Source organism: Heliangelus exortis, chromosome 24, assembly GCF_036169615.1.
Source record: "Heliangelus exortis chromosome 24, bHelExo1.hap1, whole genome shotgun sequence".
In the NCBI taxonomy this organism is placed as follows: Eukaryota; Metazoa; Chordata; class Aves; order Apodiformes; family Trochilidae; genus Heliangelus; species Heliangelus exortis.
In genome coordinates this window covers 465,175-492,365 of record NC_092445.1, presented here as the reverse complement: position 1 = coordinate 492,365, position 27,191 = coordinate 465,175, and the positions used below count along the sequence as shown (strand labels likewise).

At 47.1% G+C, this 27,191-nt stretch overlaps 1 protein-coding gene across 7 annotated transcripts in view; it reads right to left on the bottom strand.

Annotated features, from left to right (window-relative positions):
- The window catches only part of HIVEP3 (HIVEP zinc finger 3), a 221,950-nt gene that overhangs the window by 71,910 nt on the left and 122,849 nt on the right, over window positions 1–27,191 (bottom strand). For 5 of the 7 annotated variants that reach the window (XR_011730444.1, XM_071767459.1, XM_071767461.1 and 2 more), the window contains 2 exons: window positions 21,640–21,734; window positions 4,881–4,975 (listed from right to left, as the gene is read on the bottom strand). The gene's annotated coding sequence lies outside the window, so the exon portion shown is untranslated. Of the gene's footprint in view, window positions 1–4,880; window positions 4,976–21,639; window positions 21,735–22,137; window positions 22,205–27,191 lie in introns of those variants that run through there. The other 2 variants (XM_071767462.1, XM_071767460.1) reach the window with 2 other exon arrangements.

Sequence of the window (27,191 nt, the reverse complement as noted above, 5' to 3'; positions counted from 1 at the left end):
TAAACACATCCAGAAATGGTGACTCCAGCACTCCCTGGGCATTCCATAACTCTGCCGGATCACCCTCTCCATGATGAAATGCTTCCTGATATTCACCCCAGACCTCTCCTGGCACAGTTTCAGGCCATGCTCTCTCATCCTGACACTCAAATGCTCAACCCCCACCTGACTACAGCTTCCCTTCAGGTACCTGGAGAGTGATCACGTCCCCATTACGTCTCTTCTCCTCCAGGCTAAACAACCCCAGCTCCCTCCTCAGCCTCTCCTCATCAGACTTTCCCCCTGGTCCCTTCACAGCCTCCTTGCTCTCCTCTGGACCTGTTCCAGCACCTCAATAATTTTCTTGAAGTGAGTGACGCAGAACTTGGACACAGCACTTGAGCTGAGGCCCCACCAATGCTGGGTACAAGGGGAGAATTCCATCCCTGGCCCTGATGGCCAAACTGTTCCTGAGACAAGCCAGGTGCCACTGGCCTTCTGGGCCACCTGAGCACAGTGCTGGCTCATGTTTGATTCTCAACCAGGTCCCACTCTGCCCTGCCTCTCTCCAGCCACTATTCACACCACAGCAGAGGTCAGGAGGAGAAAAATCAAGTCTGCAGTTTCCATGGATCAGGCTCCTCTCCTGTTCACACTATGTTTGGTACAATGTCACCCAGAAACACAACTGGGGTGCAAAGAATCCTTCTTCCACTTGTGTTTCCCTTTGCTGATCTGTACCAGCAGGAGCACAGGACACACTGCCTGGTTCTGGCAAGGGGAAGGAGCCAAATAAAACCTGGCTTCCATCAGGCAGCCTGGAGAGATGTCTTGTTAGCACTGGGAGCACTGCTGGCAGCATGAAAGCAAGTTATCTGTCTGGAGTAATGTAATGTAAACCTTACACCATGTCACTAGAAACATTCAAGGTCAGCTTGGGCTCTGAGCAACCTGATCCAGGTGAAGATGCCCCTGCTCACTGCAGAAGGGATAGGACTAGATGAGCTTTAAAGGTCCCCTCCAACCCAAACTATTCTCTGATTCTATGATCACAATTCTCAAGGCCTTTCAAAGATACCTGACTTGAAGAGAACAACCTTGAGATCTTGCTACTCACATGGACATACAAGAACTGCTGTTACTGACAGTGATTTGGACACCTGAGGGGACATTTCTGTTATTTGGTCCTTTCCCTTGCTCACTAGATACTCCTGCAATGCCTACCTCCCCCTCACTCAGTATCTCTGGCTCTTGTACTTCTTCCCTGTAGCTCTGAGAGCATCCAACAAGTTTTAAATCTCCACCCTGTCTCCCAGAGGAACCAGCATCTCTTTGTCATTACTCCCCTTAGCCACTATTTTTCATTTGGTGCAATGATGCCATCAGGTCTCCAAAGCACAGTGGGACACTGCCCACGAATAGAATTTTGTGAGAGCTATCAGACACTTCCAGGAGAAAAAGCTTGTCCTGCCTTTACTGTGACACTTGAGACCTAGGGGAAAAGCCAGCAGACCTAATGAGAAAAGTCCTCGTGGCTGCCTTGACTTTCATGTCTGATCAGCAGCTCACCTACGTTGTTTCACCCCAGGGTAAGACTAGGAAAGCTCATCTTCTTTCTATGAATCATCAAGAAAACAGCCACAATTCAAATATAAAACATTGCTGTCACAACACCAACTTGTGCTGGAATTTATTTTTAGAGGCAGCTTAAAATAGAGTGTGTGTTACCTTGCTGAAAAACATCACCTCTAGTTGGGTAAAGGGTAACCCAGGAGCTGTGATTCACTCTCCTGGGCAAAGAAAGGGGCACAGCACAGGACTTGTGCAGACCACCAGCCTGAGAGAAAACACTGTAAAAACAGAGGGGAAGGGTCCAAAATTAGTCACAGCACCCCTCTGCCAATGGAAAGAAAAATTCCAGGGTTTAAAAAGAGGAATGAGACAAAGAGGATTTTGGAAGTAACAGTGGGCTTCCTGATAAAAAGTGAAAAGAAAAAGCTACATGTAACTTAGGGGAAGGGATGTGGTTCCTAAGAGCTGACCCCAGGTCTGAAACAGACTCTGTTGCAATGTGGGCTCTGGGTATGAAACCTCACTGCTGCTGGGGAGCCAGATCCTAATGCAAAGCCTTGAGGATGTATCCTGAGCTGGCACCTCTGGTACCCCTTCTGCAGCAGTAAAGTAAGGGAAAAGGAAAACATCCCTTGGCAGCAGCATGCACCAGCCCTGCAGACAGGCACCTCTGAGGCTGAGAAACCTGGGTTTGTTCAGCCTTGAGAGGAAAAGGCTCAGGGGAGACCTGACCATGTTCCAGTAATTCAAGGGGGCTACAAAGAAGATGGAGACTCCTGATTTCCAAGGAGTCCCATGGACAAGACAAGGGGCAATGGGCACAAATTGCTCCTGGGGAGATTCCCATTGGACACCAGAGGAAACCTTTTCACTCTGAGGACAGTCAGAGGCTGGAATGGTCTCCCAGGGGCAGGGGTGGATTCCCCCACTTTGGAAAGTTTGGAGTCTCAGCTCGATGGGTGCTGGGACATCTCAGATCAACAATAATTTGAGAAGGGTTGGACCAGGTGTTCCTTGAGGTTCCTTCCAACCTGACATTCTGTGGGTCTATGACCTTAATATTTTGGCTGAACCTTCCTGAGGAAGCTCACTTTTTGCATGGTGAATAAATAGGAAACGAGAATAGAAGGATGAATCTGATGGAAAATTACGTCCTTTGCCAGATACTGTTCTGCAACCTTCTCTATATGAGGATACATATGGGCAAGCACATATGCAATGCCCCACAGTTTTGTTTTGTGAAATATCTGAACAGCTTTTCAGAAATGGAAAACTGCAAGAGAAAGAAGAAGTAAAAAAAAAAAAAAAAAAAAAGGGATGGGAAGTCAGTGGCATAGGCAAGTGAGAAAAGATACAGCTTTTGGTGAGACACACAAGTGGAAAATTACAGCAGGATCATTCCAGAGGGAAAAGGCCACATGTAGGACGGGGCAAGGATGCTTTGCAGATGGAGTTTTGCCATAGCAGAAGGTCAGGAGCAGAACTAGGATGCTGCCAGAGGGGAGATTTGGTACAATTCTCAAAAAAAGCTGTGAGAAGAAATGTATTTAAAGACATTAGCACAGGGGCCACCTACAGACAGGCAACATGGGAAAGGTGACAAGAAAGGGATTGACTGACAAAAGAAGACAGAAGGGGAGATGGATGGTTTTAAATGCTGGACATGATACAATCCTCCCTAAAAGCCCAAACAGCCAGAGATTTATACATTGCACCATCAGAACCAAGGAAAAAATATTGCTAAAACTCCTACAGGTTTCCAACAAAATTCTTTAGACATGTTTTTATTTCACGTAAATAAAAGCCAGACAAATAAATGAATCCTAATTAATCTGATTATTGCAGCAGTAATCATCACTTACTCGTACTGTAAGCTTTTCTACCCTCTCTTCAAAATTAATCACTTTTGTGCACCTGCTTTTAACACCACACTACCAGATAGTACATCATTCACATGATGTACTCTCTACAGTGGTATTTAAGGCTTTTCCCCCCAGAATAAATCAGTTTTATGTAGTCCAGATGCCTTGAAAAGATCAAATTGCAAATCTTTGTTCACAGAAATTAATTTCTTCTCAAATTCTTGTAATTTTGGGAAAGACATACAGGTGACAGAGGAAGAGTCCAGAAATCATACTTCATAAGTAATTACCTGTGGGCTCCATCCACCTCTTTCATTGTCATTTCTTGTTTAACACCAAAATTTTAACACAAACAGTGACTCTCCAGTATATTTCTGTCTCCATGGGCAGCATCTGGTTTTGCCCCATTGTGTTATAAGTATCAGTTTGGTCTATAAAGCCTCATTTATCAGACCCCAAGGAAAGTCAGAAAACATGGAATAACACACCCTTCACCATCTCCACCAAAACAGGGTAGTCCTGTGCTACAGAAATGTGGTGCCTGAGCCAGAGGGCTAAAAATCAAAAAAATCCAAGCAAAGGACAAACAAACAGACCATCTAGATGGACACCCCCAGCAGGTCCCCACCATCACCCACCCCTGCCTCCTCAGTCTGGAAGTAATGAAACAAACTGTGTTTGCTTTCCTTTTCCCTCTGGATCTCAGCCCCAAGCACTCCTTAACATTTTCTCCCAAGGAACAAGGGATGGGCCAAGAGGAACTTTTGGCCTCAAGTTGTGCCAGGGGAGGTTTAGGTTGGAGCTGGGGAAGAATTTCTCCCTGGAAAGGGTTGTCAGGGCCTGGCCCAGGCTGCCCAGGGCAGGGCTGGAGTCCCCATCATCCCTGGAGGGGTTTCAGACCTCTTCTCCCAAGCAAATAACAACAGGACAAGAGGAAATGGTGTGAAGTTGCACCAGAACAGGTTTAGCCCAGGTGCTGGAAGGGGCTGTCCAGGGAGGTGGTGGAGTCAGCATCCCTGGAGGTGTTAAAAAAAATGTGTAGATGAGGCACTTCAGGACATGCTCCAGTGGGCATGGTGGGATTTTCTGGGTTGATGTCTGGGCATGCTGATCTTAGAGGTCTTTGTCAACTGTGACAATTCTGTGATTCTATGAAAAAACTTTAACAAAAACATAGGAAAAAGTGGACTTGCTGACTTCCCAAGATAGGACAATTTCTATTCTTTCAGACCCCTGGTCTTGTTCAGAAACTGGTATGGTAAATAAACTTAATTCTCATTCCAAAACTTCAAAGGGGTTGATGAAATCTCTTGCTTTGGGATACTCATCATATTGCCTTTTGCACTGCAGGATGCTGCCCCAGAGCCCACTGCCAAAGGGAAATATCTTTTGGCTGGGTGGCCAAGTGTCCCAGCTTTAGTCTGTATTTTTATAATTTATCTGAATGAAGAAACATAGTATGCTTACTAAAATTGCTGCTGACACCAGGCTGAGATGGGCTGCAAGTACTTCGGAGGCCGGGATTAAGATTCAAAATGATCTTGATAAATTGTAGAATTGGTCTGGAAAAAAAAAAATAAGAAAAAAAAGAAAAAGACAGTTCAGGAATGATGGGTGAATAGTGCTAAGGCAGGAATAATTAATGGCTTGGACACAAGGGAAATAAATATCAATTCACAAGGGTGTTTTTTTTTTAAAGCATCTCAGGATTACTGCAAATCACAAACTACACAGGGGATGAACAGTCATATTTCTGTAACAAAACCCAACACTGAATCACAGAAAGTTTTGGGTTGCAAGGGACCTTTAAATATCATTTAGTCCAACCCCCCCTGCAGAGAGCAGGAACAACTACAACAAGCTCAGGTTGCTCAGTGCCCCATCCAGCCTGACAATAAATCTTTCCAGGGATGAAACATCTACAACCTCTCTGGGCAGCCTGGGGCAGCCTTCCAGCACCCTCAGCACAACAAATTTCTTCCACCATCACACTGGCATACATGGAGAAGGGCACTGCTCACCAGGGACACAAAGGGAACTTTGGGGTTCTGTAGCACTACTAGATTTCAAAAAAATTATAGAGAAAACCCCAGTACAGAAAGCAAGAATGATCAGAGATTGAGAAAGCACAGACTAGAAAAACAATGAAAAAAATAGCATTTATCTAGACTATAGAGAAAAGGTGACAGGGAGGCATCATCATGGTCCTCAGACACTTCAAGAAGATCACACCATAAGGGAATGAACTTGTCAAGATTATTATCGTAGAATGATTTGGGTTGGAAGGGACCTCTCAAGGTCCCCCAGTCCAAGCCCTGCTGTATCAGGGACACCCTCACCCAGATCAGGGTGCTCAGAGCATCCTAAAGCCTCACCTTGAATATTGCTTGCCCCTCATCCTCTCACTCCAGACCCACGCACACAGTCCTTCTCCATCACTATGAGGTCTCCCTGGAGCCTTCTCCAGGCTGAACACCCCCTGCTCCCTCAGCCTGGCTTCCTAGGAGAGGTCTTCCAGCCTCCTGAGCATTTCCAGGCTCCATCAGGCCCATGTCTTTCCTGTGCTGAGGGCTCCAGAGCTGGAGAGAAGCTTAGCACAAGATGTCACAGTCCTAAATTTCACCAGCAAACATGGGCTAGATAGTAGGGAAAAATTCACAACCAAAAGAAAAGTACTAAAAAAAATGAAGGAGAGCTGTGGGGGCTCACCAACCCAACAGAAAAGTGAAGACACCATCCATCAGGGAGGGGCATGGAGGAGATGGGTCTACTTGAAGTCTTAATTTTGTTTCAAGGGGTGAAGCAACCCAGTGATTGACGAGCTGAACCTCCACAAGCCAACCCAACCATTGCTAATTAACTCCATGATGAGAGTTGAGGCCATGGACCCATCCAGCACCTGAGCCACACAGGCAGCCCATCCTCCCCAGCTCCTGTCTATCTATACCAGCCAGGTAGGGGAAAGAAATTATTATTATCTCAATAATGTGGATAGAAGACTTGAGGAGACCAAATCACATGCCAGTGTCATGCAGATCTTCCACGTTAAAAGAAAAGCCTTGTCCACTGGTGTAATCTCACAATAATCCTTCTACTCTGGGAAATATTAAAGTGTATTCCACAGAGGGCTGGCTCAAATGTTTGCAAATGCCCTGCTTGTGGCAGTATATAATAGGAGGAGAAAGCAGTTGTATTTTTTAACAAATCTGCCTTCCCACACATAGGAAATATTAGATGGCATGTGGAAGACTGCAACAGCACTGATTTCTCATTAGAAGTAACCTGCACAGAATAAGGACAGGGCTGGAGGGCAGGAGGCTGATGGCTGCTGAATGAAAACAACATTTTTAGTCATATTTACTGAGTGCAGAAACAGATTTAAAATAAGCTGGATTTTGTTTTTTTTTTTAATAGGTTTAAATAAGCTCCCAGTCTGGCAGGTGGAAGCTGCAACAGGGCATCTCACCTGGGCTGGGAAAGAGCCTTGCAATGGCCTTAGTGTGGCTGGGGCCAGGTTGGTCCAGGCTAACCAGCAAGCTACAGAATCTCCCCTCTGCCCACCCAGTGAAGGGGCAGTCCCTGGGCTGTGCACAGATCCTCACCAACCATCTCCAGAAGCCAAAAGGGGCTTCCAGCAGCCCTTGCTACCCCCCCAGCAGCACCAAAGCCCTGCTGGCACCAGACTGGAGATGAGCCAGGAAAATTCAGTGCCAGAAGAGGCATCACTTTGAACTGAAGAGAATTTTAATTTTAAAGGGAAAGTTAAAAAAAAAATAAATAAAACAAAAGAAAAATCAGCACTTCAGAAGCACACAGTGATGCCAGCCAGCACAAAACTGCCTTGGCTTGGGCAAGTCACATCACTGTCACATCACTCCTCTACTGCCGAGGCTTCTCCAGGGCATCTCTAATCACAAAGAGCAGCTGAAATGCCAATGGGAATGAATTCTGCCCTTGCTGATGCATAAACATCTGCACAGATTTCCTTTCACGTCACCTTTGACAAGCTGTCAGATCCTCATGGCTCTTCTCTGGACCCTCTCCAGCCTGTCCACACCCTTTTTGTACAGCAGAGACCAAAACTGAACAAAACATTCAAAAAAGCAAACAAAAAACCCCACAACTAGTGTAACAAGGAGATGTCTGGAAAGTTTCCTTTGCAGTGACTCTGACTGGGGGTGGTCACACGTGGGCAGCTCTGCTCTCTGACCAAGCTGTGGGCTTTGCACTACTGCTGGCAGAGCTTCAGCCCCCCTGTCCCCACCAGGACTGTGCCCCAAGCAGATCTGCACAAGATGCTGCCACTGAAAATGCAACTGAAAGCATCCAGGGTCTTGCTGCAGCAGCTGAGAACAGGTACTAACACAGCTGTGGTGCCCAGCACCAAGGAACTCAATTTCTGTACTGGCCATTCACCCCCTGAGAAGAAAGAAAAGTAAAATCCGCCATTTATGTGCTATTTCACCCTGCTGACAGGAAAGAGCTGGAAAGAGCCATTGCTTCTGAGCTAAATTACATCTGATGCTTCTAAGGGTGAGGGAAAAGAGCACTTCATGAGCCAAAACCAAAAAAGTTAACCTATTATACTGCAGCAAAGACTCAGCACCTTCAAAGCTTTCCCTCCCTACACCCTGAAGTGTGAAATCAGAGGTATTTTCTTTTTCTCTTATTTTTTTTTTTTCCTCATTTCCTGCCTGGCTTCGTACTCTCCTAACAAGGAATCAGGATTAATTAACATCAGTGTCAAATTAAAATCCAGCCTAACCAGGACTCTTTTGTCATCATCTCAGGAATTAAACAAAAGCCCATGTAGGGATGGACTGACCATGCTGCCAGCTTGGGTAACACACTTCACCCATGGGGAACTGTCGGGTGAAACCCACCTGGTACTTGGCACAAAGCTCCTGCTTTGGGGGAACTCCTGACAGTCTCCTCAAGTTGGGTCTTTGTTCTCCATGCACCTCTTCTAGACCTACCATCACCATTTCTTTTCACATTCCCAAGCAGGAAGCAAGAATCCTGAAACTGTGGCCTGAGGTGGAGAAGAGGCACTTTCAGCAGCAGATACTGCAAGCCACAAACAAATAAAAAAAGGAAAAACGAGACCTGCAGTCTATGGTGCTCTGAAACAAGTGATTAGCAACTGAGAAGGAAATACCTCTGGATTCTTCTTCAAATATAAACCTTTAGCACTATCAGGCTCCACATTCTCAGGAGGTCACTTTTTGTAAGCTGCAAATGACCAGAAGGTCTTCTCTTTCCCATCTACTGGGCATCTGCTCAGCAGGCAACACAACTTCAACCCAAGTGTTTCAACGAAAATGTGGTGTGAAAGGGTGGGATACGACCCCCCACAGCCACCTCCCTCCCTGCAGGAGCCAGGACATGACCCCCTAGACAGGCAGCTCCAACCTCTCCTGGCAGGGATCCATGGAAGTCCCTCCAGCCCTGAGCAGGCAGCAGGCAGCTGCAGCCTCACAGCCACGGTGATGTCTTGATGGAAGACCCTCAGGAGATCTGCAAACCCCCTTCCTTCCCACATTTTGTATACCTATTAGATACACAATCTTCTCCAAGGAATCCTGCTGCCAAGCATGCCATAGTGTCTGTGGCCATTTCTGCAGATGATGCTCACTGGGTTTATTTTACTTCTGTGTGGTACTTCATAGATTTTTCAAGGTGTTGAAAACATTGCCTCTGCCTTTAGAAGTCATCAAGAGAAGCAAAGAGAGTCACAGGCATGGGGAAGTGTTTGGGATTTCTAACTTTTTGACACTTCTGCAGAATAGAAATACTCTACTGAACCAAAGGAAGGGAGCAAGGCTGTGAACTGAGATTGAAACAGGCACTCATGAGACCTGAGTCCAGGATGAAATCAGTTAGAGAAAACAGTGTAAAAAAGAAAACAGAATCTCTTTGCTGAACACTGACCTCCATCTCTGAGCAGAAAGCATCATATAGGCAGTTCTTTCAGTACAAAATAAGATGGCCAACATATGCACTAATGACTCATTAAGCAACAAATCTTTGCTTTGTCTTCCTGGCAGTGCCAAATAAAGAGCTTCACTTTCCAGCCTCAACATCCAGGTTCCTCTCAAGGGAGAGTGACCAGAAAGCTCACACCACCCTACCAACCCCATCAGCAGCACAGGGGGAGGTGAAACTCCCTGCACCAGTCTGTGGAGGCATGCTGAGGTCCAAAGCAGAAACCAGAACCTTCTGGGGGTTTTAAGGTTTTAGCAGTCTGCTAAAGCCACCCCAGGGCAAGATGAGCTCTAGTTGGTGGTCAACAGATGCCCATCTCTGCACTGCATGTGCTGAATCCCACAGTATTTTCATATCCCCAGACAAGAAGCTCCCACACAGCAGCAGTTTTTATGCTACGACTCTTCTTCATCAACCTTCTCATCTGACAGATGACACAAAAGTGCTTTGCTTGAGCACAGCATCCAAGATCTATTGTCATTTTTAAATTCCACTCATGTCACAAACCCACTCTGTAAGGTGCAGATGGGTTGGGTTGGTTTTTTTTTCACTGCCTTCTGACAAAAAAAAAAATTAAAAAAAAAAAAAAAAAAAAAAATTAAAAAAAAAAAAAGCAATTCTCTGCTGTGGAGAGAAGTTCTGTGTACTTTTGCTGGATGACACACCAAAGAACCACAACTGCACAGCCCAAAGGAGACAAACGGCTGATGCAAACGGAAAACAATGCAGCAAAAGGAAGTTAATCTGTAAGGCTTTGTTCTCTCGGGGGCTTTTTGGGGTATCTCCTTTCCATAGAAAGTTTCCACTACAGTTATTTAAATGAAACTTGTATATTTTTGTCCTCAAACCTGTGAGGCTGCATAGCAGAAGCTCTGATGAAAATCAGTAAAACAACACAGAATTGTGCACAGGTCCAGGTTCTTTGGGCAGAAACACAAATAAAGCATGAGATGCTATAAGGGCACACAACTGCCTGCAAGATCATGAAAAGTGAGAGCCCAAAGGTGCATAGGGATATATATAGAATCATAGAATGGTTTGGGTTGGAAGGGACCTCAAATCCCACCCAGTGCCACCCCTGCCATGGTCAGGGACACCTCCCACCAGCCCAGGGTGCTCCAAGCCCCATCCAACCTTCAACACTGCCAGGGATGGGGCAGCCACAGCTTCTGGAGGCAGCCTGGGCCAGGGGCTTCCCACCATCATATTGAAGAGTTTCCTCCTAATCTCCAACCTAAATCTCCTCTCTTCAAGTTTTGAACTATTTCCCCTTGTCCTTTTGCTACATTCCTGTGCAAGAAGCCCTACCCCAGCTTTCCTGTAGGCCCCCTTCAGATACTGGGAAGGGATGGGGCAAAACAGGGAAAGGGAAGAGCTGAATGAACACTAGGAAAACCCTCCACCGAGAGTCACCTCCCCATCACTTGAAACATCAAGGCTGGACAAACATCCTCCTGCTATCAAGTTGGAAATGTTCCATTTCAGGATGCAGATTTCCATTATTATCATCTCCATTTGGGGCTCGGAGGATTCAGACACAGGAGAAAAACGTGCCCCAGCATGAGGAGTGCAGCCTGGGTCAGATCTCAGACCTGAGCCTAGGCCTCTGAATGATTTTGGGACATCTGTGTGCTGCTGGCCTCTCCTCACCGTGCAGATGGATGAATGTTAAAGCAGCTTTTGCTTCCTGGCACTGAGCAGCAATGCAGTGGCACAAACACAGCATATAAAAGACCAGTTCTGCAAAAAAGATTTACAATCCACCTTTAAACCTTCCAAAGGGGTTAAATAACGTGGTGAGCATGGGTTTCTGGTGGAAAATGACTCACAGGAAGGATGGCAACAACACACTGCTATGAAATATTAAACATAATAGGTCTCTCTGCCATGGACTGAAAGAATTAAAAAAAAAAGGAGGTAAGTGGATCTGTGTTTTTTTTCCTGGTTCTCCAAGTCACTAATGGCCCTGTGGGTCTGTGAGCAGATATCAACAGCATACTGCAGGTACCACAATTTACTCACTGCAAATTCTTGCCTGGCATTTAATTAAATTTTTATTGTGGCGATTCCCATCAGCACACTCCCCAGCACCAAACAGAACAGGCTAAGTGGATCTTTTGGAGCAAATGAGTCCAGTTTATCAATAAAATACCGGGGCTCTGAGAGGGGAAAAGAAAGTGTGTGGTAAGAGATTTGGTTCTCTGATGTTTTTTTCCTTGCATGGGGGCCCTATGGTGCTGTTCCCAGCACTGATCTGAACCAGCCTGAAGTCAGCTGTGGGACAAGTCCAGCACATGGATCATGTTTTTCTGCTTGGGTCACACAGGATTCCTTTAGAAGCAGAGGACAGAAGAGCTGGACTCAATAGTTTATTTGTCCAACTTGGGAGAAAAGCATATTTACTCCAAAAAGCTCTTTATTTGCTGTTTCATCTCCCACATCACAGACCTTTTAGGAACAATCCTGACCTGGTGGGAATATCTGGGCACCTAATGGAGACTCCTCATTGAATTTCTTGTTTTGTTTTGTTTTTTTTTTTACCTAAAATTATGAACTCCTGCAGCTGCCAGGGAGATGGAGGGACACCATGCTTTGGTGGATGCAGCCAAGGGACTGGCTCTGCTCAGCCTCAGACTCCACTGCCCAGACCTTGCGTGGCTTCACCTGAGGGCACAAGATCCCCTTGCTCCTGTCCTGGGTGTTTTTCTGGTGGGTTCTATAAAAACTGCTAAGTATAAGCATGAATGTAGGAGAGCTGGCAGCTCTGGGGTTCTCACACAAGCTGCCACCTATCCCAAAGGCTCTGGTAATGATCAGGTGTGCAGAGGTCCCCTAAGTGTCCCCAGATGCAAGGGGAAAAGGAAAGCCCACGGGTACCTCATCAGATACCTCCTCCTGAATCACAGAGTGATCCCAAATCTGTGAGTAGATCAACACAGCCAAGGAAGGGAACAGTCACATCCATGAGAGCTGATGCTGGATAGCACCAGATTATCCTAAACCTCAGTGTCCTACTAAAAAGAGGGGAGGAAAGTGAAAAAAGCCAAAAACAAGACCAAACCTCCTCAGCTGCTTGTATATTTAGAAAAGCTGCCTTCCTCCTACCTGCAGGCTTCACCTGGAAGCCCTGAAGCAGGAGAGCTGAGGAAAGCAGTGATCTCAGACCAAGCTGCAGGTGATATGGGGTTGCTAAGAAAAACAATGGCAACCCCTCACTGTCCTCAGCTGGAGGAGAAAGAGGCTTATGCACACATCAGCTCCAGGGCCAGGAGGGATTAACACTGTCATCTGTCCTACAGCTCACAGAATCAAGGAAAAGAAGCTCAAAAAGAAGCTTAAAAATACTGGTCTCTAAAATATGCAGAGAGAAAGGAGATATTAGCACCTTTCCAGCGTCCCAGGGGTTAACAGGGGCACAGCTGAGCTGCCCTGCACAAAGCTGCAAACCTCCTCCCTAAAGGTATCTGAGGATGCTTTACCTCCTTGTGCAACTGCCCTGGGAAGTCAGGAGAGACAGAGCTAGAATGATGGATGCAAAATTAAAAGCTCAATAAATAATTAATTGCTGAGGTCATCAAACTGTATGAATCTGTCCATCTTACTCCCTGCTCTCTGGTTAATCAGAGGAGTCTCTGTTTCAAAGGGGGTGAAGTGGTCCTGTAAGAACCACAATGTCTGCATGCTGCTGCCATGGAGCTTGTACTGGGTGCCATATAAATCAATAGCAATAAATCATTTGCTGAATGCAGTAAAGACTTCCAGTGTGTTACGCAAACAGAATGCCTCCAGAGATCCCAAAATAAAGTGAGAGGCGAGTTGGAGTAACTTATTAAAGTAATTATTAAAATGCATAATCACTAACCATCAAATATGTACAGCAGAGACAAAACCTCCTTTCCTCTTTCCGGTATCAGCCTCTCCACAAATGCCAATGAAAAAGAAAACTCTTAAGCACCACAAATAAAATATCCAGCACACATGAAAGCCAGCAAAGCCACCTCACTGCCCAGCCACCGAAACCTTTTCTCTTCCCCTCCCTGAGTTTTGCCTCCACGGGTGATCTCTCTCAAGCTGGGACCACACACCCAGTTTTTCCCATACATGAAATTTCTAGCACATGATGGTGATATTCTAATTGCAAAGAAGTGGCTAATGACGGTGGACATGAATGCCCAGAATGGAAGATATTTTTCCCACAGCTGATGGACTGCAAAGCTTGTTGCATTCTTCAGAGACAAACGCTGACCCTGGTGACCTGATGTGACCCAGCATGTCAGGTCCCCACCAGCAGCAGTGACAGGACCCCGTCTCTGCATTGGGATGGATCACCTGCTTGACAAGAAATAATTACACCCTCCCAAGTATTTGAAGCACCAACAGAAGAAAAATCAGGTTTATTTCTACAGCTAAGGAGAAATTGGGAAAATGTAGCTGCTCACACTGTACTTTAGTGATAGTTAATAGGTAATTTCTGCACCAAATGCCAGTGCTTCACAGCCTCACCCATGCACTCCCAGGACAGGCAGACACATTCCTGACAGTCAGTGAAGACTTCCTGCCAGCTCAGAAGGAATGGGATTTGAGGATTTCTGTCCTGTTCACACGCTTCAATTTTTTTCTTCACACCTGTTCAGTTCAAAAAACTTCAACTGCTGGTTTACCATTTTGTCATCCCATCTCCTAGCTGCTGAATAATTCCAAATTCTGATGAATGCAAATCCAAATGCAAAGTATTTTCTAACTTTGCAGCAAATCCCCACAGGTGGGGGACAGATCAAAACAGGGAGGCAGCAGACCGTGTCCACGCAATGAATTACAGGCAGAATCTAAAAGCAACTCTTCCGTGGAGACTTGGACTAGAAGGCAACTAGCACCTCATCTGGGACTTTCCCTTAACTTCTTTAAAGACCTGAAACCTGCATAATGCATAATAAAACCAACACTGCAGGATTATTTTTTTTCTTTCTTTCTTTCTTCCAGCAGAAAACCAGCACAGAACTGCCTTAGGGTTATAAAAAAAATCTTCACTTTGGCAGCTAATGGCTTTCACCTTCCTCTCTTTGCTGTTTCTGAATGCAAAAGGAGCCATTCAAAGCTGCCTTTGCAAAAGCAGCAAGGTTTTAATAAAGGCTCCTTGAATTAAAAAGGATTACCTCAGTAATGATCCAAACCATGGCAGTAAACTCATTAGCCAGTGAGTCATTACCAGAGGATGCTCTCAGATGTGAAGATCCAGCCTGTGCTGCTGCTGGCTCTGGTTTATGGTGTGAGCAAGATCTTAAGTGATTCTTGGATCTATTTTACCCATTTTGGCAGTTTTTAAAGTGGCTGCTGGGCCATCAGTGCTGAACTTACCCTGCTGTAGCAGAGGGGTTGGTCTAGATGATCTCTAGAGGTCCTTTCCAACCCCTAACATTCCTTGATTCTGTAAAAAGCCATCATTTCCCCAACCTCCAGTGCTCATGAGCCCTAACTATGAATCTTGACCATAATATGTTTTCTTAGTTATTCATAGTCATTCTCTGGAGCATGAAGCACCTAGGATATTATTTAAAATAGTATCACTTTACTTGTATTTAGCATTTTTCACACTGGTGGAAAAAACTCTGCTGTGTTTTACAAACTGCTGTGGAGGGAGTGTGGCAATGCTCCTGGGAGGGAGGGAGAATATTTTTAACCCCATTTTACAGAAGTGGGAACTGAGGCACGTATTTTTCCACAGAAGGAGATTGGCCAGAAACACTTCTGAATTCTTGCAGGGTAACTTCCAGCAGAGATCCTCACTTCCAGAAGAAATGTCCACTTATTGCAGACTACAGTGGTCACACTGTGGTGTCCAGGGCAATTTTCTCACGTAAACAGAATGGTGAATTGGTGGGGAAGAATGGTTTCTCTTCAGATTTTGTTAATTTTAGCCTGTGAAAGTCATGAAGGAAATACCTGAGCACTATGAGCAAATTTGTGGGAGGTAATTAAACACCCAGCTCAACTTCCCTTCCAACTCAGAAAAGCTTCACATTCTTCTGTAGATATCTACAACTCTATTTTTGCACTTGGTTCTAGCCTGACCTTTCATTGCACTGTTTTGTTCCGAAGTCAAACACTACACAACTTCAAAATGAAGTTGCCCTTTAAACATGACCAAAACTCCCCCCCCCACACACCTCTTTCAAACATGCAGAGACCCAACAAGCTGTTAGTGGGTTCAAATACACACAAGAACCCTTTGTCCTGCCCCTACCAGCCCTGACATCCCCCAGGACAGAAACCTCACAGTTCAGACCAGCACTCCAGATGGGATGCCAAGAGACCTCAAATTTGAGTAAAGAAATCCCTTTGCTATTTTCACATGTACAAAGAGCAACTGCTGTGAACAAACAGCTCTTCTGAGAAGAGCCACTCCAGAAACACCCCTCAGTCCTCACCTGGGAGGAGGATCCATCCCCATAACCACCAGGCACTACTTCTCCATCCTTCCTCATGCCCAGCTCATCTCCTTCAACCTGGTTCCTCTGCAGCTGATATCACAGAATCACAGATTCACACATACCACCCAAGGAGGGCTGTAGTCCCTCCCAGAGAGTTTATCAGACTGACACCCCACAGCAACAGGATGGAAACTGCAAATTACCAACCCCTTCCAGAGTCCTGAGCTGACCCAGCCCAGCAGCCACTCTTGCTTCACAGGTGGCAGGTGCCATCCCAGAGCTTTCCAAAACTTTATGAAATGTTTTTGTTTTGAATTTCTACTCGACTCATTTTAGCCCCATCTTAAGGTTTCCTATAGCTTTAATTTATGTTGGTAAATCTCCTCAGAAAGGAACAAACCCAAAAAAACCTGAACACAGGAAACCCGTGGGCAGCTATTTACAGAGTCAGCGATGCCTCATGGAAAACTCTGAAACACATTCCCGTTAGTGACAACCCCACTGCTTTGGCCCCGGGTCACTCCCTGTGTCCCCTGGGGTCCTCGGTGTCACACCAGGACCAGCAGGGCCTGGGGAGAGCCCTTCTATCCAACATCTTCTCCTCGGCATCTCCCAGCAGCATGGGGCAGGAGGAACCAGCCAGAAATCTAGGGCCCATGGTTTTCTTCTTGTAAGCTCCTAGAAGCTCTCTAAGTTTCACAACCTGTTTTGTGAGCCCTGTACCCCACTGCCCAAATAACAACCACTCATTCTCCTTCACCAGATGCAACAGCTTCCAACCATTGCTGCCAGCAGCAACGCAGATCTCTAAAACATTCAACCCACAACTTACTTACCTGACTACCTAACTTGTGGGAAGCACATGCTCCCCCCACAAACACTCATAGAGTTGGCCTTTTATCCCAAGTCCATACTCTACCTTGAGTTAGGAATGCAACCAGCTCACAATAAAAAACCCCTTGGGTCCCTTTGTCACCACTGGCTCACAGTTCATTATGATACTGATGATAGATGGGGCTATCAAGAGAACAATCATACACCTAAGGATGAAGGCAGCCAGTCCATGTTCACCTGAGACTTAAAGGTGAACAGGACAAAGGAGACAGGAAATTCTTATCAAAAGTGACAATGGGTGGTTATAGAATTAATGGTTGTGTCTATTTTGTGATTTTTGAGTTCCCCATTGTAGTGAGCTGCCCCTCAGGAAAAAACCATCTGAACAATGCAGAAGTTGGATTTCAATCTGGACGTAGCAGTGTGGCAGTAAAGACATCAGGGAACTACTACACTGAAAACCAGGTTTGCTGGGAAGAAGGCCAGGCTCAATTTTATTGGATTCTGAGGTTTCCCCTCTAAACTGCACCACCAAATGAGGGTTTAGCAAACCCCTCCAGCTCTCAGTGCATCTGAGAGCAACATTAGTGAAGAAACCCAAACTTTATGTCTAAATTCATCTGGATCTAGCCAATTTCTGACACACCTTGCCTTCCTGCCTGAAATCTGCAATTCAAATGGAGAAGCAGAGCAAAATAACCCCAAGGCTTCCCAGGGCTGCAAATCCTGAATAACTGTTCAATGAGCAGGTGACCCTCCAAAGTCTAAAGAAGGAACAAGGGTGGATGAGTGATGTGGAAAGGACAGCTTTGCATTTGGAGACTGAGGAGCTGTTGAGAATGAAAACCTCATTTGCACCCAGTAGATTATGTTATTAATATTTAATAAGGTTTCTCACAAAGCTGAAGATGTCCTGTGAGAAGGTACCAGTGGCTGACCCTCCTGCTGGCTCCTGCCTGTGTGAGGAGATGGGGCACAGGCTTCACAACAAGGAGGAACAAGGAGTTCTTTGCTTACAGCAAATCCATTTTGGGCAGGTAGGAAAACTTGATCTCACTCGATTTTCCTCTTCCTTATCCCTGCTGCTGAGCAGTTCCCAGAAGAAAAGTGCCCCCAAATCAAAATTTCCATACAACTGAAGAAAAAATAAAAATAATAATAAAAAAATAATGAAAAAAAAAGGTTACAAAAATACTATCTAGGTGTTTTTAAATGGGTTAGTTACTGTTCCTCTTAGGGTAAAGTTTTCCCAGAAGATTTCCACACAGTAAACACTCAGGGATGGCTCTGCTCATCTCACTCAGGTCCTCGTGGATCAAATCCTCACCTTGCCTGCTGCATGTGCAGCCCCTTGTCACCTTCTCAGAAAGCTCAGAATGTGGGCAGTAGGCAAAAACCAGAAAACCAGTGCTGCAAAACCCACTCACAGCCTGGGCTACCTCCGGAGGAGGGGCCCAGCTTGGCTCAGGGCTTTGCAAAGAAAAGGAGGCAATGTAAAGGATAAGGAAAATTTATAGCATATTTACTTTCAGCAAATGTTTTTTGAATAACTGAATAATCCCCTACTCTCTTTAGCACGAGGCCTCCCTGGCACACAATGCAGCTTTTGATGCTCATTAAAAGGTTTACCTTATGCAGGCATGTAATTAGAGACAGGCAGGATAAAAATCTCCGTTCTGATTACTGCATCACCTATCGAGATCCCAGCTGAGGGTGCAGAGCCAGTCTAGGAAATACCATTTTTCTTGAATTCAAGTCGTGGCATGCACAGCAGGAACACGGATCACAACTCTTGCAAGGTGGTCTCGGCAAAGCCCAGGAGAGGGAGCACCAGTGAGAAATCGGTCGGGATTAACAAGTGAAAGGTGGGAAGAATTCAGCAAGTGTAATGGACAGCGTGGAAAACAGAATAAATATTTCCCTGCATCCCAACTGGCCCGGTGACTGCAGATCCCAGCAGAGCTATAAAGATCTGCTAACAAGCAGTCCTTTTAAAATCAAAGACAATGGTGTTGAATGTATATTTTAAATAAATTGCTTTCCTTTTCAGAGGACTTCCCCTCACTTCTCCCCTCTTCCCCCCCCCTCCCCCCCCCCCAAGTTTGAACCTCCTTGCCGAGAAACCAAACGCTTTAAAGCGCCTTCGAAACGGCGAGTCTGCCGAAAGCCTTTTTTCATTCAAAATGTGCAGCCAAATGTGGCCAGAAGTTGTGACAGCAGAGCTCCTGCGAGCACAGAGTCAGCATGAGCCTGGGTGATGGGGGGAGAGAGGAGGCAGCCGGAGGACAGGCAGCTTTCCTACAGCCACGGAGCCACCCGACGTGGCCCTGGGACTTTGCCAGTGACGTAGGGCAAGGGAGTTCCCAGGAGCCCCTCATTAATGAGCAGTCACCCAATCACCGGGGTGGCCGCGGTGATTTCCCCAGCCGGGATGCACTTCCCTCCTTTCTCCGATTACTGCTAAACCACCCGTGGCAGCGATGCCTTAGCCCCGCAGCTCAGGAAAGGTTTCTCAACAGGGCTTTTGTTGTTAACTTCAGCATAAATATTATTTTCGAAACCATTTCTCCGGGGACTCACCCCACCGGATCCCCTCAGTAGTCCCCCACATCCGATCCTGCTCACACACGCTGCACGCCACGCAAGCTGAACACTGAGCTATTCTGTCGATGGCTGCTGTATATTTTTCAAGAGCAAACTCCAAACATTTCAGAGTTTACTCGTCGTCGTCGTCGTCCCCCCCCCCCCCCCCACACACACACTCCCCGGGCTCCTCTCTCCTCCGCCCCGGCTGTGAGAACAGGATTCTGCTCAGATGGGAAAACCAAACCAGCAGAGTCTGAGGCCCCAGCTCTGCTTTTTGAGCCACATTTGCACCTGGGCAGGCATTCATCGGGGCAGGGGGGGAAAGAAATCTTGTGAGGGTCCCTTGTTAAGATGCTACAAGCACAGTGGAGAAGCTGCAGCGGGAGATACAAACGTTTCTGATCTGGATGCTGTCTGACACGAAGAAATTAATGGTGCCCATTGTGGATTAGGATGACAATGGTCACAGTGAAAAGTTCCCCTTCCTGCTGCCAGAGCTTCCCTAGGAGAGGGCTCCTCTAGGGAATTTCTCAGGGGTTGCACCACACCTCTGTGTGTCCTGAATGTGTCCCAGAGGACACAAACCCCAGACCTGCTGCAAGCAGTTTGGTGGTAACACATTCATTAAATAGCCAACTAATAACTTCTGGAAGTTTTCCCTTTTACACACAATTTACACAAGACCTCTACAGGTTTTGTTTTTCTGTACCTTAATAAGGACTGCAGTCAATCCTTCCCCAGTCTGAGAAGCCTGACAGCAAGCCCTGGAGGCAGAAGACTTTTCTTCTCAGAAGCAAGTCAGGACAACACAGTAATCCCCCCAGTCTCCTACACCAGTATCTCTGCATCCTCCACAGAGGGATACTTCTCCAGGGATGGAAAGAATCCTGTTTCCAGGACCCCTTCAACTAGACCTGTCCACTAAGAAGGGGAAGGCAGGAAGGAGATGGGGACAACAAGACTCACAAAATGGGCTCTGGAGCCTCCTGATACCTGTGAACCAAGTGAGAGCCACAACATCCCACCCCACATAAATCCCACCTATTCCTACACTCTCTGTTTTCATAGTGAACTTTTTCCTGCAAGAATCAGAATGAAGAGTTCCTGAGACTGTGAGAAAAACCCGATGGCCCCCAGAAAGCATAAACAGCTCCCCACAGGATGGCTGAAGCCAAATAAAATAAGAGAAGGGGGAGTTCAGCTGACAGGGCTATCAGGACATCCAGACTGTAAAGGTTAATGTTGGCTCTGCACACTGACACTAATAATGTCCCAACACCAAGGAAACTAAACACCTGTAAGCTACAGGTTACCCTCCAGCAGCAGAGCAGGGTTTGGATTGTATTGCTCACACCATAAATCACTGTGTCAGCTGCCCCAGCCATTTCCACTCGCCAGAGGGTAACTGGGTAAAAGTGCCGGGTGCTTGCACGACGGTTGGGGCCAATTAGCTAAAAAAAAAAATAATGAGGAGGGGGTGGTGGGAAATAAAAGAATGCACCGTGCCTTTTTCCGGAATAACACTCCATATATTTGCATACAGCAGTTCAGCGCGTTTCTGCATTTCTGATCACACCTCTGGGTGCATCAAAAGCGTTATTAATTTCCATCGAGGAGGATTAAGAAGCTTAAATCGTTAGCACTCATTTACTCAGACTTAATGCATTTCTAACGCTGTCTCGTTTTCTGGTGATGTGCTAATCAGCAGCAATAAAATCCTTAAAAGGGATAAAATACCCAAAGGGTCAGCCCTAGGTAGAGGGTCTCCTTCTCTGCAGCCAACAGGTTCAACCCCCTCGCCTGCCTTCAGAAGCCCAGCAGATAATCTGGGACTCTGGGCTGAGGTTGTCAGCTTGTGGGAGCTCCCACAGGGATTTTCCCAGCACAGCTTCTCGCTGCCATCACGTGTTGCCCACGAACAACCCCTCCAGCTCCCCACTTGCTTTCCTGTACAAGTGATAAGGAGGAAATCCGTCCCAGACAGACAGACAGGCAGCTTACCCCGGCTGCAGGCAGTGCAAAGCCCGCAGCTGGCAGGGCATTAATTAGAGGTGGCCGCCAATTAAGAGCCGAGCTGCAGTTGCCAGGGCAGGCACCGGGCTGGCTGGCGGCGGGTCAAGAGCAACAACCCCTCGGAGTGTAGAGGAGAAAGGAGCTCAGCATCCCGTAACTCCTGGTTACTCACTGCAGTGACCTCAGCTGCCAGACCTGCCCGGCTGTTACCGGGGCTTTTCATGACACCTCATCGGCTTAACACTGACCGCAGCCGATACAAGGAAAAAAAAAAAAAAAAAAAAAAAAAGAAAAAAAAAAAAATAAAAAATCTATATATTATATAGATATTTTTAAAGCACATTCCCCCAGAGCAGTGGAACGGAGCCATCAGCCCTTACCTGCACTTGCCCCCCTTGCTGCAGCCGCGGCTCTCCCATGACTCTGCCCGCAGCGAGGCTGGGACCCTGGGGCTCCAGGGGGATCTTCTGCCGGGCTGCAATAGAAAAAGGTTAGTTTAAAGCTCCTTATTTGGGCAGTGATGTAAAGGGAAGTTGTTCAGGCAGCACCACCCCCTTTTTCCATTCACTACACATTGTTTCCTGTTGTCAACCAGCTGCTGGGGCTTTCGGCACAGACAAGGGAATCCTTCAGCCCCGCCTGGCTCCGGGCGCTGCCCGCTCCCGGCTGCCCCCGCGGGGGGCTGGGGGGGAGAAAAACTCCCCCGGGCTGGAGCACAGGAGCGGGGCGGAGATGGGGCGGGTGTCCCCTCCCCGCCCTGACAAGGTTTTCCACCCCTCCAGCGGCTTGTTGGCTGCAGGAGCTGCCGGGGTGGTGAAATGAGAGGACCGGACCCAGGGGCCCGGCTGCCCCGAGGCCGGGGGGATCGAGGGGGGGACCTGGCCCGGGGTGGGGTTCGGCGCTTCCAGAGGGGCTCGTACGCCCCACCGCCTCCTTTCTCTCGCCATCCATCCCTCGCCGCCTTCCTCTCCGACCTCCTCCTCGTTCCCTCTCCATCTGTCCCCGCTCTTCCCCCCGGCGGGGGCAGCCTTTCCGCCGGGTTCGGGAGCGGGAGGGGGGACCGGGACTCCGAACTCACGGAAGAAACCAACACCCCTTCTTCCCCCCACAAAAAACCCCACAACCAACCAACAAAACAAACAAAAAACCCTCGACAAACAACAACAACAACAAAAAAAAAACAACAAAAAACACCCCCAACAAACAAACAAACAAAAAAAAACCAAACAAAAAAACCCCCAAAACAACCCCCCCAAAAAAACCCCCAACCCAACCAACAAAAAAACCCCAAAACACCAACCCCCCAATCATACCCCGTGGGGCTGTGGGGGTTTTTAATGTTTTGGGGGTTTTTTCCTTTTTTTTTTTTTTTTTTTTTTTTAATTCCTTTCTCAATGATCGCTGCTGTAACAAGCCGAAAGGCCGAGCCCTTGCGCTAAAAGGGGGAGACAAAGTGCTCCTTCATTCGGTCAAAAGCAAAACCATCAGGCCGGGCAAGCCCTGTGTCCCTGCTCCTCGGGGGATGGGAAAAGGACTCCCGGGGTGTTTGTCCCGGTTCCGAGGACAGCGGGAGAACCCCGGGGTTCCAGGCAGGCAGCTGGCATGGACCGGGCTGGGGAGGGAAGGGGGTTAAGAATATCCTTGTATCCCAGGCTGTGTTTACATTTAAAATAGATTCGCACATTCAGCAAAACGTTTCGAGTTTCTTCCATAGCTGACAGAAGTGCGACTGTAGGTAGGGGTTTACTGGCAAAAAAATGAGAACTCTTGCCAAGGTTACTTACTTTGCTCTGCTCATCAGTGTATACTTGATAACTGATGGCCACTCCAGGGTGGAACTGGATAAAACATTCTGTGGTGAGAGAAGCTACACCCCAGCAAAGCTGCAACTCAGCTCCCCTTTTCTAGTTCAGCACAAAAAGAAAAAAAAAATTAAAAAAAAAATCACTATTTAAAAAGAAAAACAAACAAAGCACTCCCAACCCCTACTATTACCAAGCCTGTTGCTCCTATCTGACTCCAGACCTTAAAAAGTCAGAATTGTAACTTAAAGATGAAATAACAAAGATGTGAGGTTTCTGTTATGGGAAGAAATGTAGCTGGATGTGTTTTTTGGGGGTGAACAGAGTGGTTATTTCACTCAGAAAACAGCATGTTGCTTTTCAGGAAAATTAGGGATCGGAGACCTGTTATTGAAACATCAGCCTGGCCCATCCCCAGCCACCACAGAGCAAACTCCATGTCACCTGCATCCCCGAACTGTTCTTAGTGCCAAAAATAAGAAGAAAATCCCGTGTAACACATGCTCTTTCTTGGAGCGTGTTATTGCCTCAATAGCCCAGTTTCACACCCAATTTCAGCTTCTCTCACTCTGGGCAGAAATGAGAATTAGGACCATGATGTAAAAACACTTCATGGTTTTATTTGTTTAATTTTGCTCCCATGCTCCCCCTCTCTCCCTCAGCCTGAGTCACTTTGGTGTCAGCAGGTGCAGTTGCTTAAGGTCCTTCAGGAATTGCACGGATGGAGTCAGACACGGGAGAGGCTGATGGGCCCACAAGGACTCTCAACCAGAGCACGTGGAGTGGCCTCTGCCCTCCCAGACCTCCCTCAATAAACACTGAAAATGGGTGTGTTTTCCCCTCGAGCTGTGATGAAAAAGCCACTCTGTCCCCTCGGTGGGGTCACAGCCCCAGCTGCACATCCTGGACACAGCAAGCAGGTTTCAGCTGGAGCTCTGCACCAACTCACTGATGGGCCAAGAGCAGTAAAAGCAGTTTGTCACCTAAAGGCCACCCAGGTGGAGCAAGGGGGACTGTGGTGATGGAAGGGATTGGATGTGGCAAAGCATCCCCTTTCTTCATCAAACTGGACTCGAGTATTTGGACAGACACGTAAGGAATGAAAAAGAGCACACCAGAGCATGGACAGAAGTGCAAGGAGCCCTAATTAGAAGTTAAGCAGACACCACCCTGGTCTCATTTACACCACGCCACAGTGGGCAAAAATCAGTTACACATCTCAGTAATTTTGTAAGCCTCAGACTCCAGCAGCAGCCTCCTGATGGTTGGGATTTTACCAGGCCAGAGAGATAGATCATCTCCTCTGGATACATCTACCATCTTCCTTCTTTTTTTTTTTTTTTTTTTTAAACATGGAGATGATCTGGTGGCTCATCAGGCTGTGAGAAGCAGTAATTAAAACACCACCTTCTAGTCTGAAAGGCTGAGGGAACCTGTGTGCCTGGGAGAGGCTTCAGCATCTCTGCCCTGATAAATTTGCTCTCCTTGGAAGACAAAGCCCTAGAAATTCATGAAAAGAGCAGCAAGGTGCTAGTGTTGCTTTTCAAATGCCACACACAGTACCAAATGTGGTCACATGTTAGATTTTCCTTTTAAAAAAATAAAAGATTTTTAAAATTTATTTTTAACCAGCATCCTTGACTGCCTCCCATACCAAACACCCAAACCCTCTCTTTCCAGTTATGGAGATCCATCTCTGTGCTCCAACACCCAAAAACCTCGAGGTATTTTTCCCCTGAACAGTACAAACATGGCCATTCAAGGCAATTAACACAAAGGTGTTTTTTTGGGGGTGGTTTTTCTTAGGTGGAAGAGTGTGGTTTGGCTTAAATGAGAAAATGAAGGAAAGGGCAGGTTCCCCTGAGACTCCTCTCCCCACTGCAGGGGCAGGAACACACGGGGTTAAGTTCAGGCCACGGTGGGCAATTCTGTGGAAGTCCTTTGTTAGAAATCAGCACTTAGTCAGGAAAGGGTGGTCTGGTCTGCAGGTACAGGATGGTTCAAACAACCACATCTCCCTCAAAGGTCAGGCTCTTTTGCTCCCCTGAGTGTTCAGACTGGTTCTGCTCACCCACCCCTCCTCACCTCACCGTGGCCCATGGTGTGCCAAAAAGCTCCAAATTACTGGCTGCCAGAAAAGGCCTCTCTGAAACTATTCTCATGTCTTTTTGTTTGTTTGTTTTTTAGCTCTGTTAGTTTTTCCATCATCCCTGCTCTGTGCAGGAGGGTGCTCCAGAGGAGCCTCAGTGCTCACACACTTCCAGTGGGTCCCTAACTCCCCCCTAAAATGCATTCACAGAAGCTGAAAGCACAGCCAGGACTCTCAGCTTTTCCACATACATGAGAGCTGCTGTTTGAGGAACCTGATGGAAAAGAAAGTTCCTCAGAAGTGGGAATCAGGGAGTTTGATCTCAGTTCTCCCACGGATTTGCTACACAGCTATCAACAAGTCTCTTCACCTTCTGTGTCAAAATCATTCCATCCACAGAAACTGTCTGAGGACCTAAAATGCTGCTCTGTGCTTTGTCTTTTTGGTTTTTTTTTTAAAGCCCCTGTGCCCAAGCATGAGCACTTGTGCTACTAATCGAAGAGGGAACCAGGAAGAGGGTTTATGTCACCCTTCCCCTGGGAAAGATGGAGCAGCAGAAACCTATGAATCAAATGTGTTTCAGACATATTTAACAGCTTTTTACAACCTGAACTGTAAATCCCTAAAAGTGAAACAAGATCTTCAAACCTTTGAGGCTCAGTCAGCACCACCACCAAGCCCTGAGCTCCCCTCACTTTTGGAAATCCCACCAGGCACCTTTCCTGAGGTGTGTTATTTGCAACAATCTGACCCCAGAAGCCCACATCCCTTTTCAGCCACCACATCAGCAGTCAGGAGCTCAGTGCCCAGGGAAAGGCAGCATCCATCCAGCTGCCTGGGTTCCCCTCACCAGGGCTCAGCTCTCCACAGCTCCCCTCAGCCCTGGAGCTCAGGCACCACAGGAGCTCTGCATCTCACTTTTACACATCTGCAACTGGGAATAACATCGTTCCTTAATCCAAAAGGTCCTTGTGCTCATTAAACATTTCAAAAGCACGCAGTATAAGCTTCAATTATCCAAAAAATCACAGCAAAGTTTCATTATTATTCCAATACTTACATTAAAGACACATGTCCTGGTAAGTAGCAACCATGAGGAATCATTATGCTAATTTTAGACAAAGCATCTGCTCAACGTTAAATCTGAAAACTTTGTCTTGAAGAAATACTTTAAACTATTTTCCTTCAGAATTGACATTTGTCAAACAATATGTTGTGAACAGGAACCACAGCCAAGGATGAGTAATGGGTGGGAGCACACGTATCCCACCACGGCCAAAAGCACCCAGGGACAGAGGCTGCAGCATTTTGGCAGGGCAGGAATTAATGAGTCAAACAGCCAGGCTGAGCTGCTGCCTGCCTCCCAGATGTCCCTACCAGTGGCACAAACCCTGGCACAAACCCTGTGTTCTTCCTCTGCCCATGCACCTGCCTTCCACCTTCTCTCCAGCGGCTCCCCCCCTGCCCCGTGCTCCTGCTGGAGGCCAGAGGAGGTCATGGAGATGATCCAAGGGCTGGAGCAGCTTTGCTCTGGACCCAGGCTGAGAGAGTTGGGGGTGTTCAGCCTGAAGAAGAGAAGGCTGCAACGGGGAGACCTTAGAGCACCTTCCAGTGCCTGAAGGGGCTCCAGGAAAGCTGGGGAGGGACTTGGGACAAGGGCCTGGAGGGATGGGACAAGAGGTGATGGCTTTAAACTGGCAGAGGGGAGACTGAGGATGGACATTAGGAAGAAATTCTTTGGTGTGAGGGTGCTGAGCCCCAGGTTGCCCCCAGAAGCTGTGGCTGCCCCATCCCTGGCAGTGTTGAAGGTTGGATGTGGCACACTGGGAGCACCTTTGGCTGGTGGGAGGTGTCCCTAACCATGGCAGGGGGGTTGGAATTAGATGATCCTTAAGGTCCTTTCCACCCCAAACCAGTCTGGGATTCAATGATTCTATGATTTATAGTCCCACATCCCAGCCCTATGGTGCTCAGACACAGACACTGGCAGCTCCCATGCCTTGGTGGGTCCCAGCAGACTGACAGTGTGCTGCATGTCATT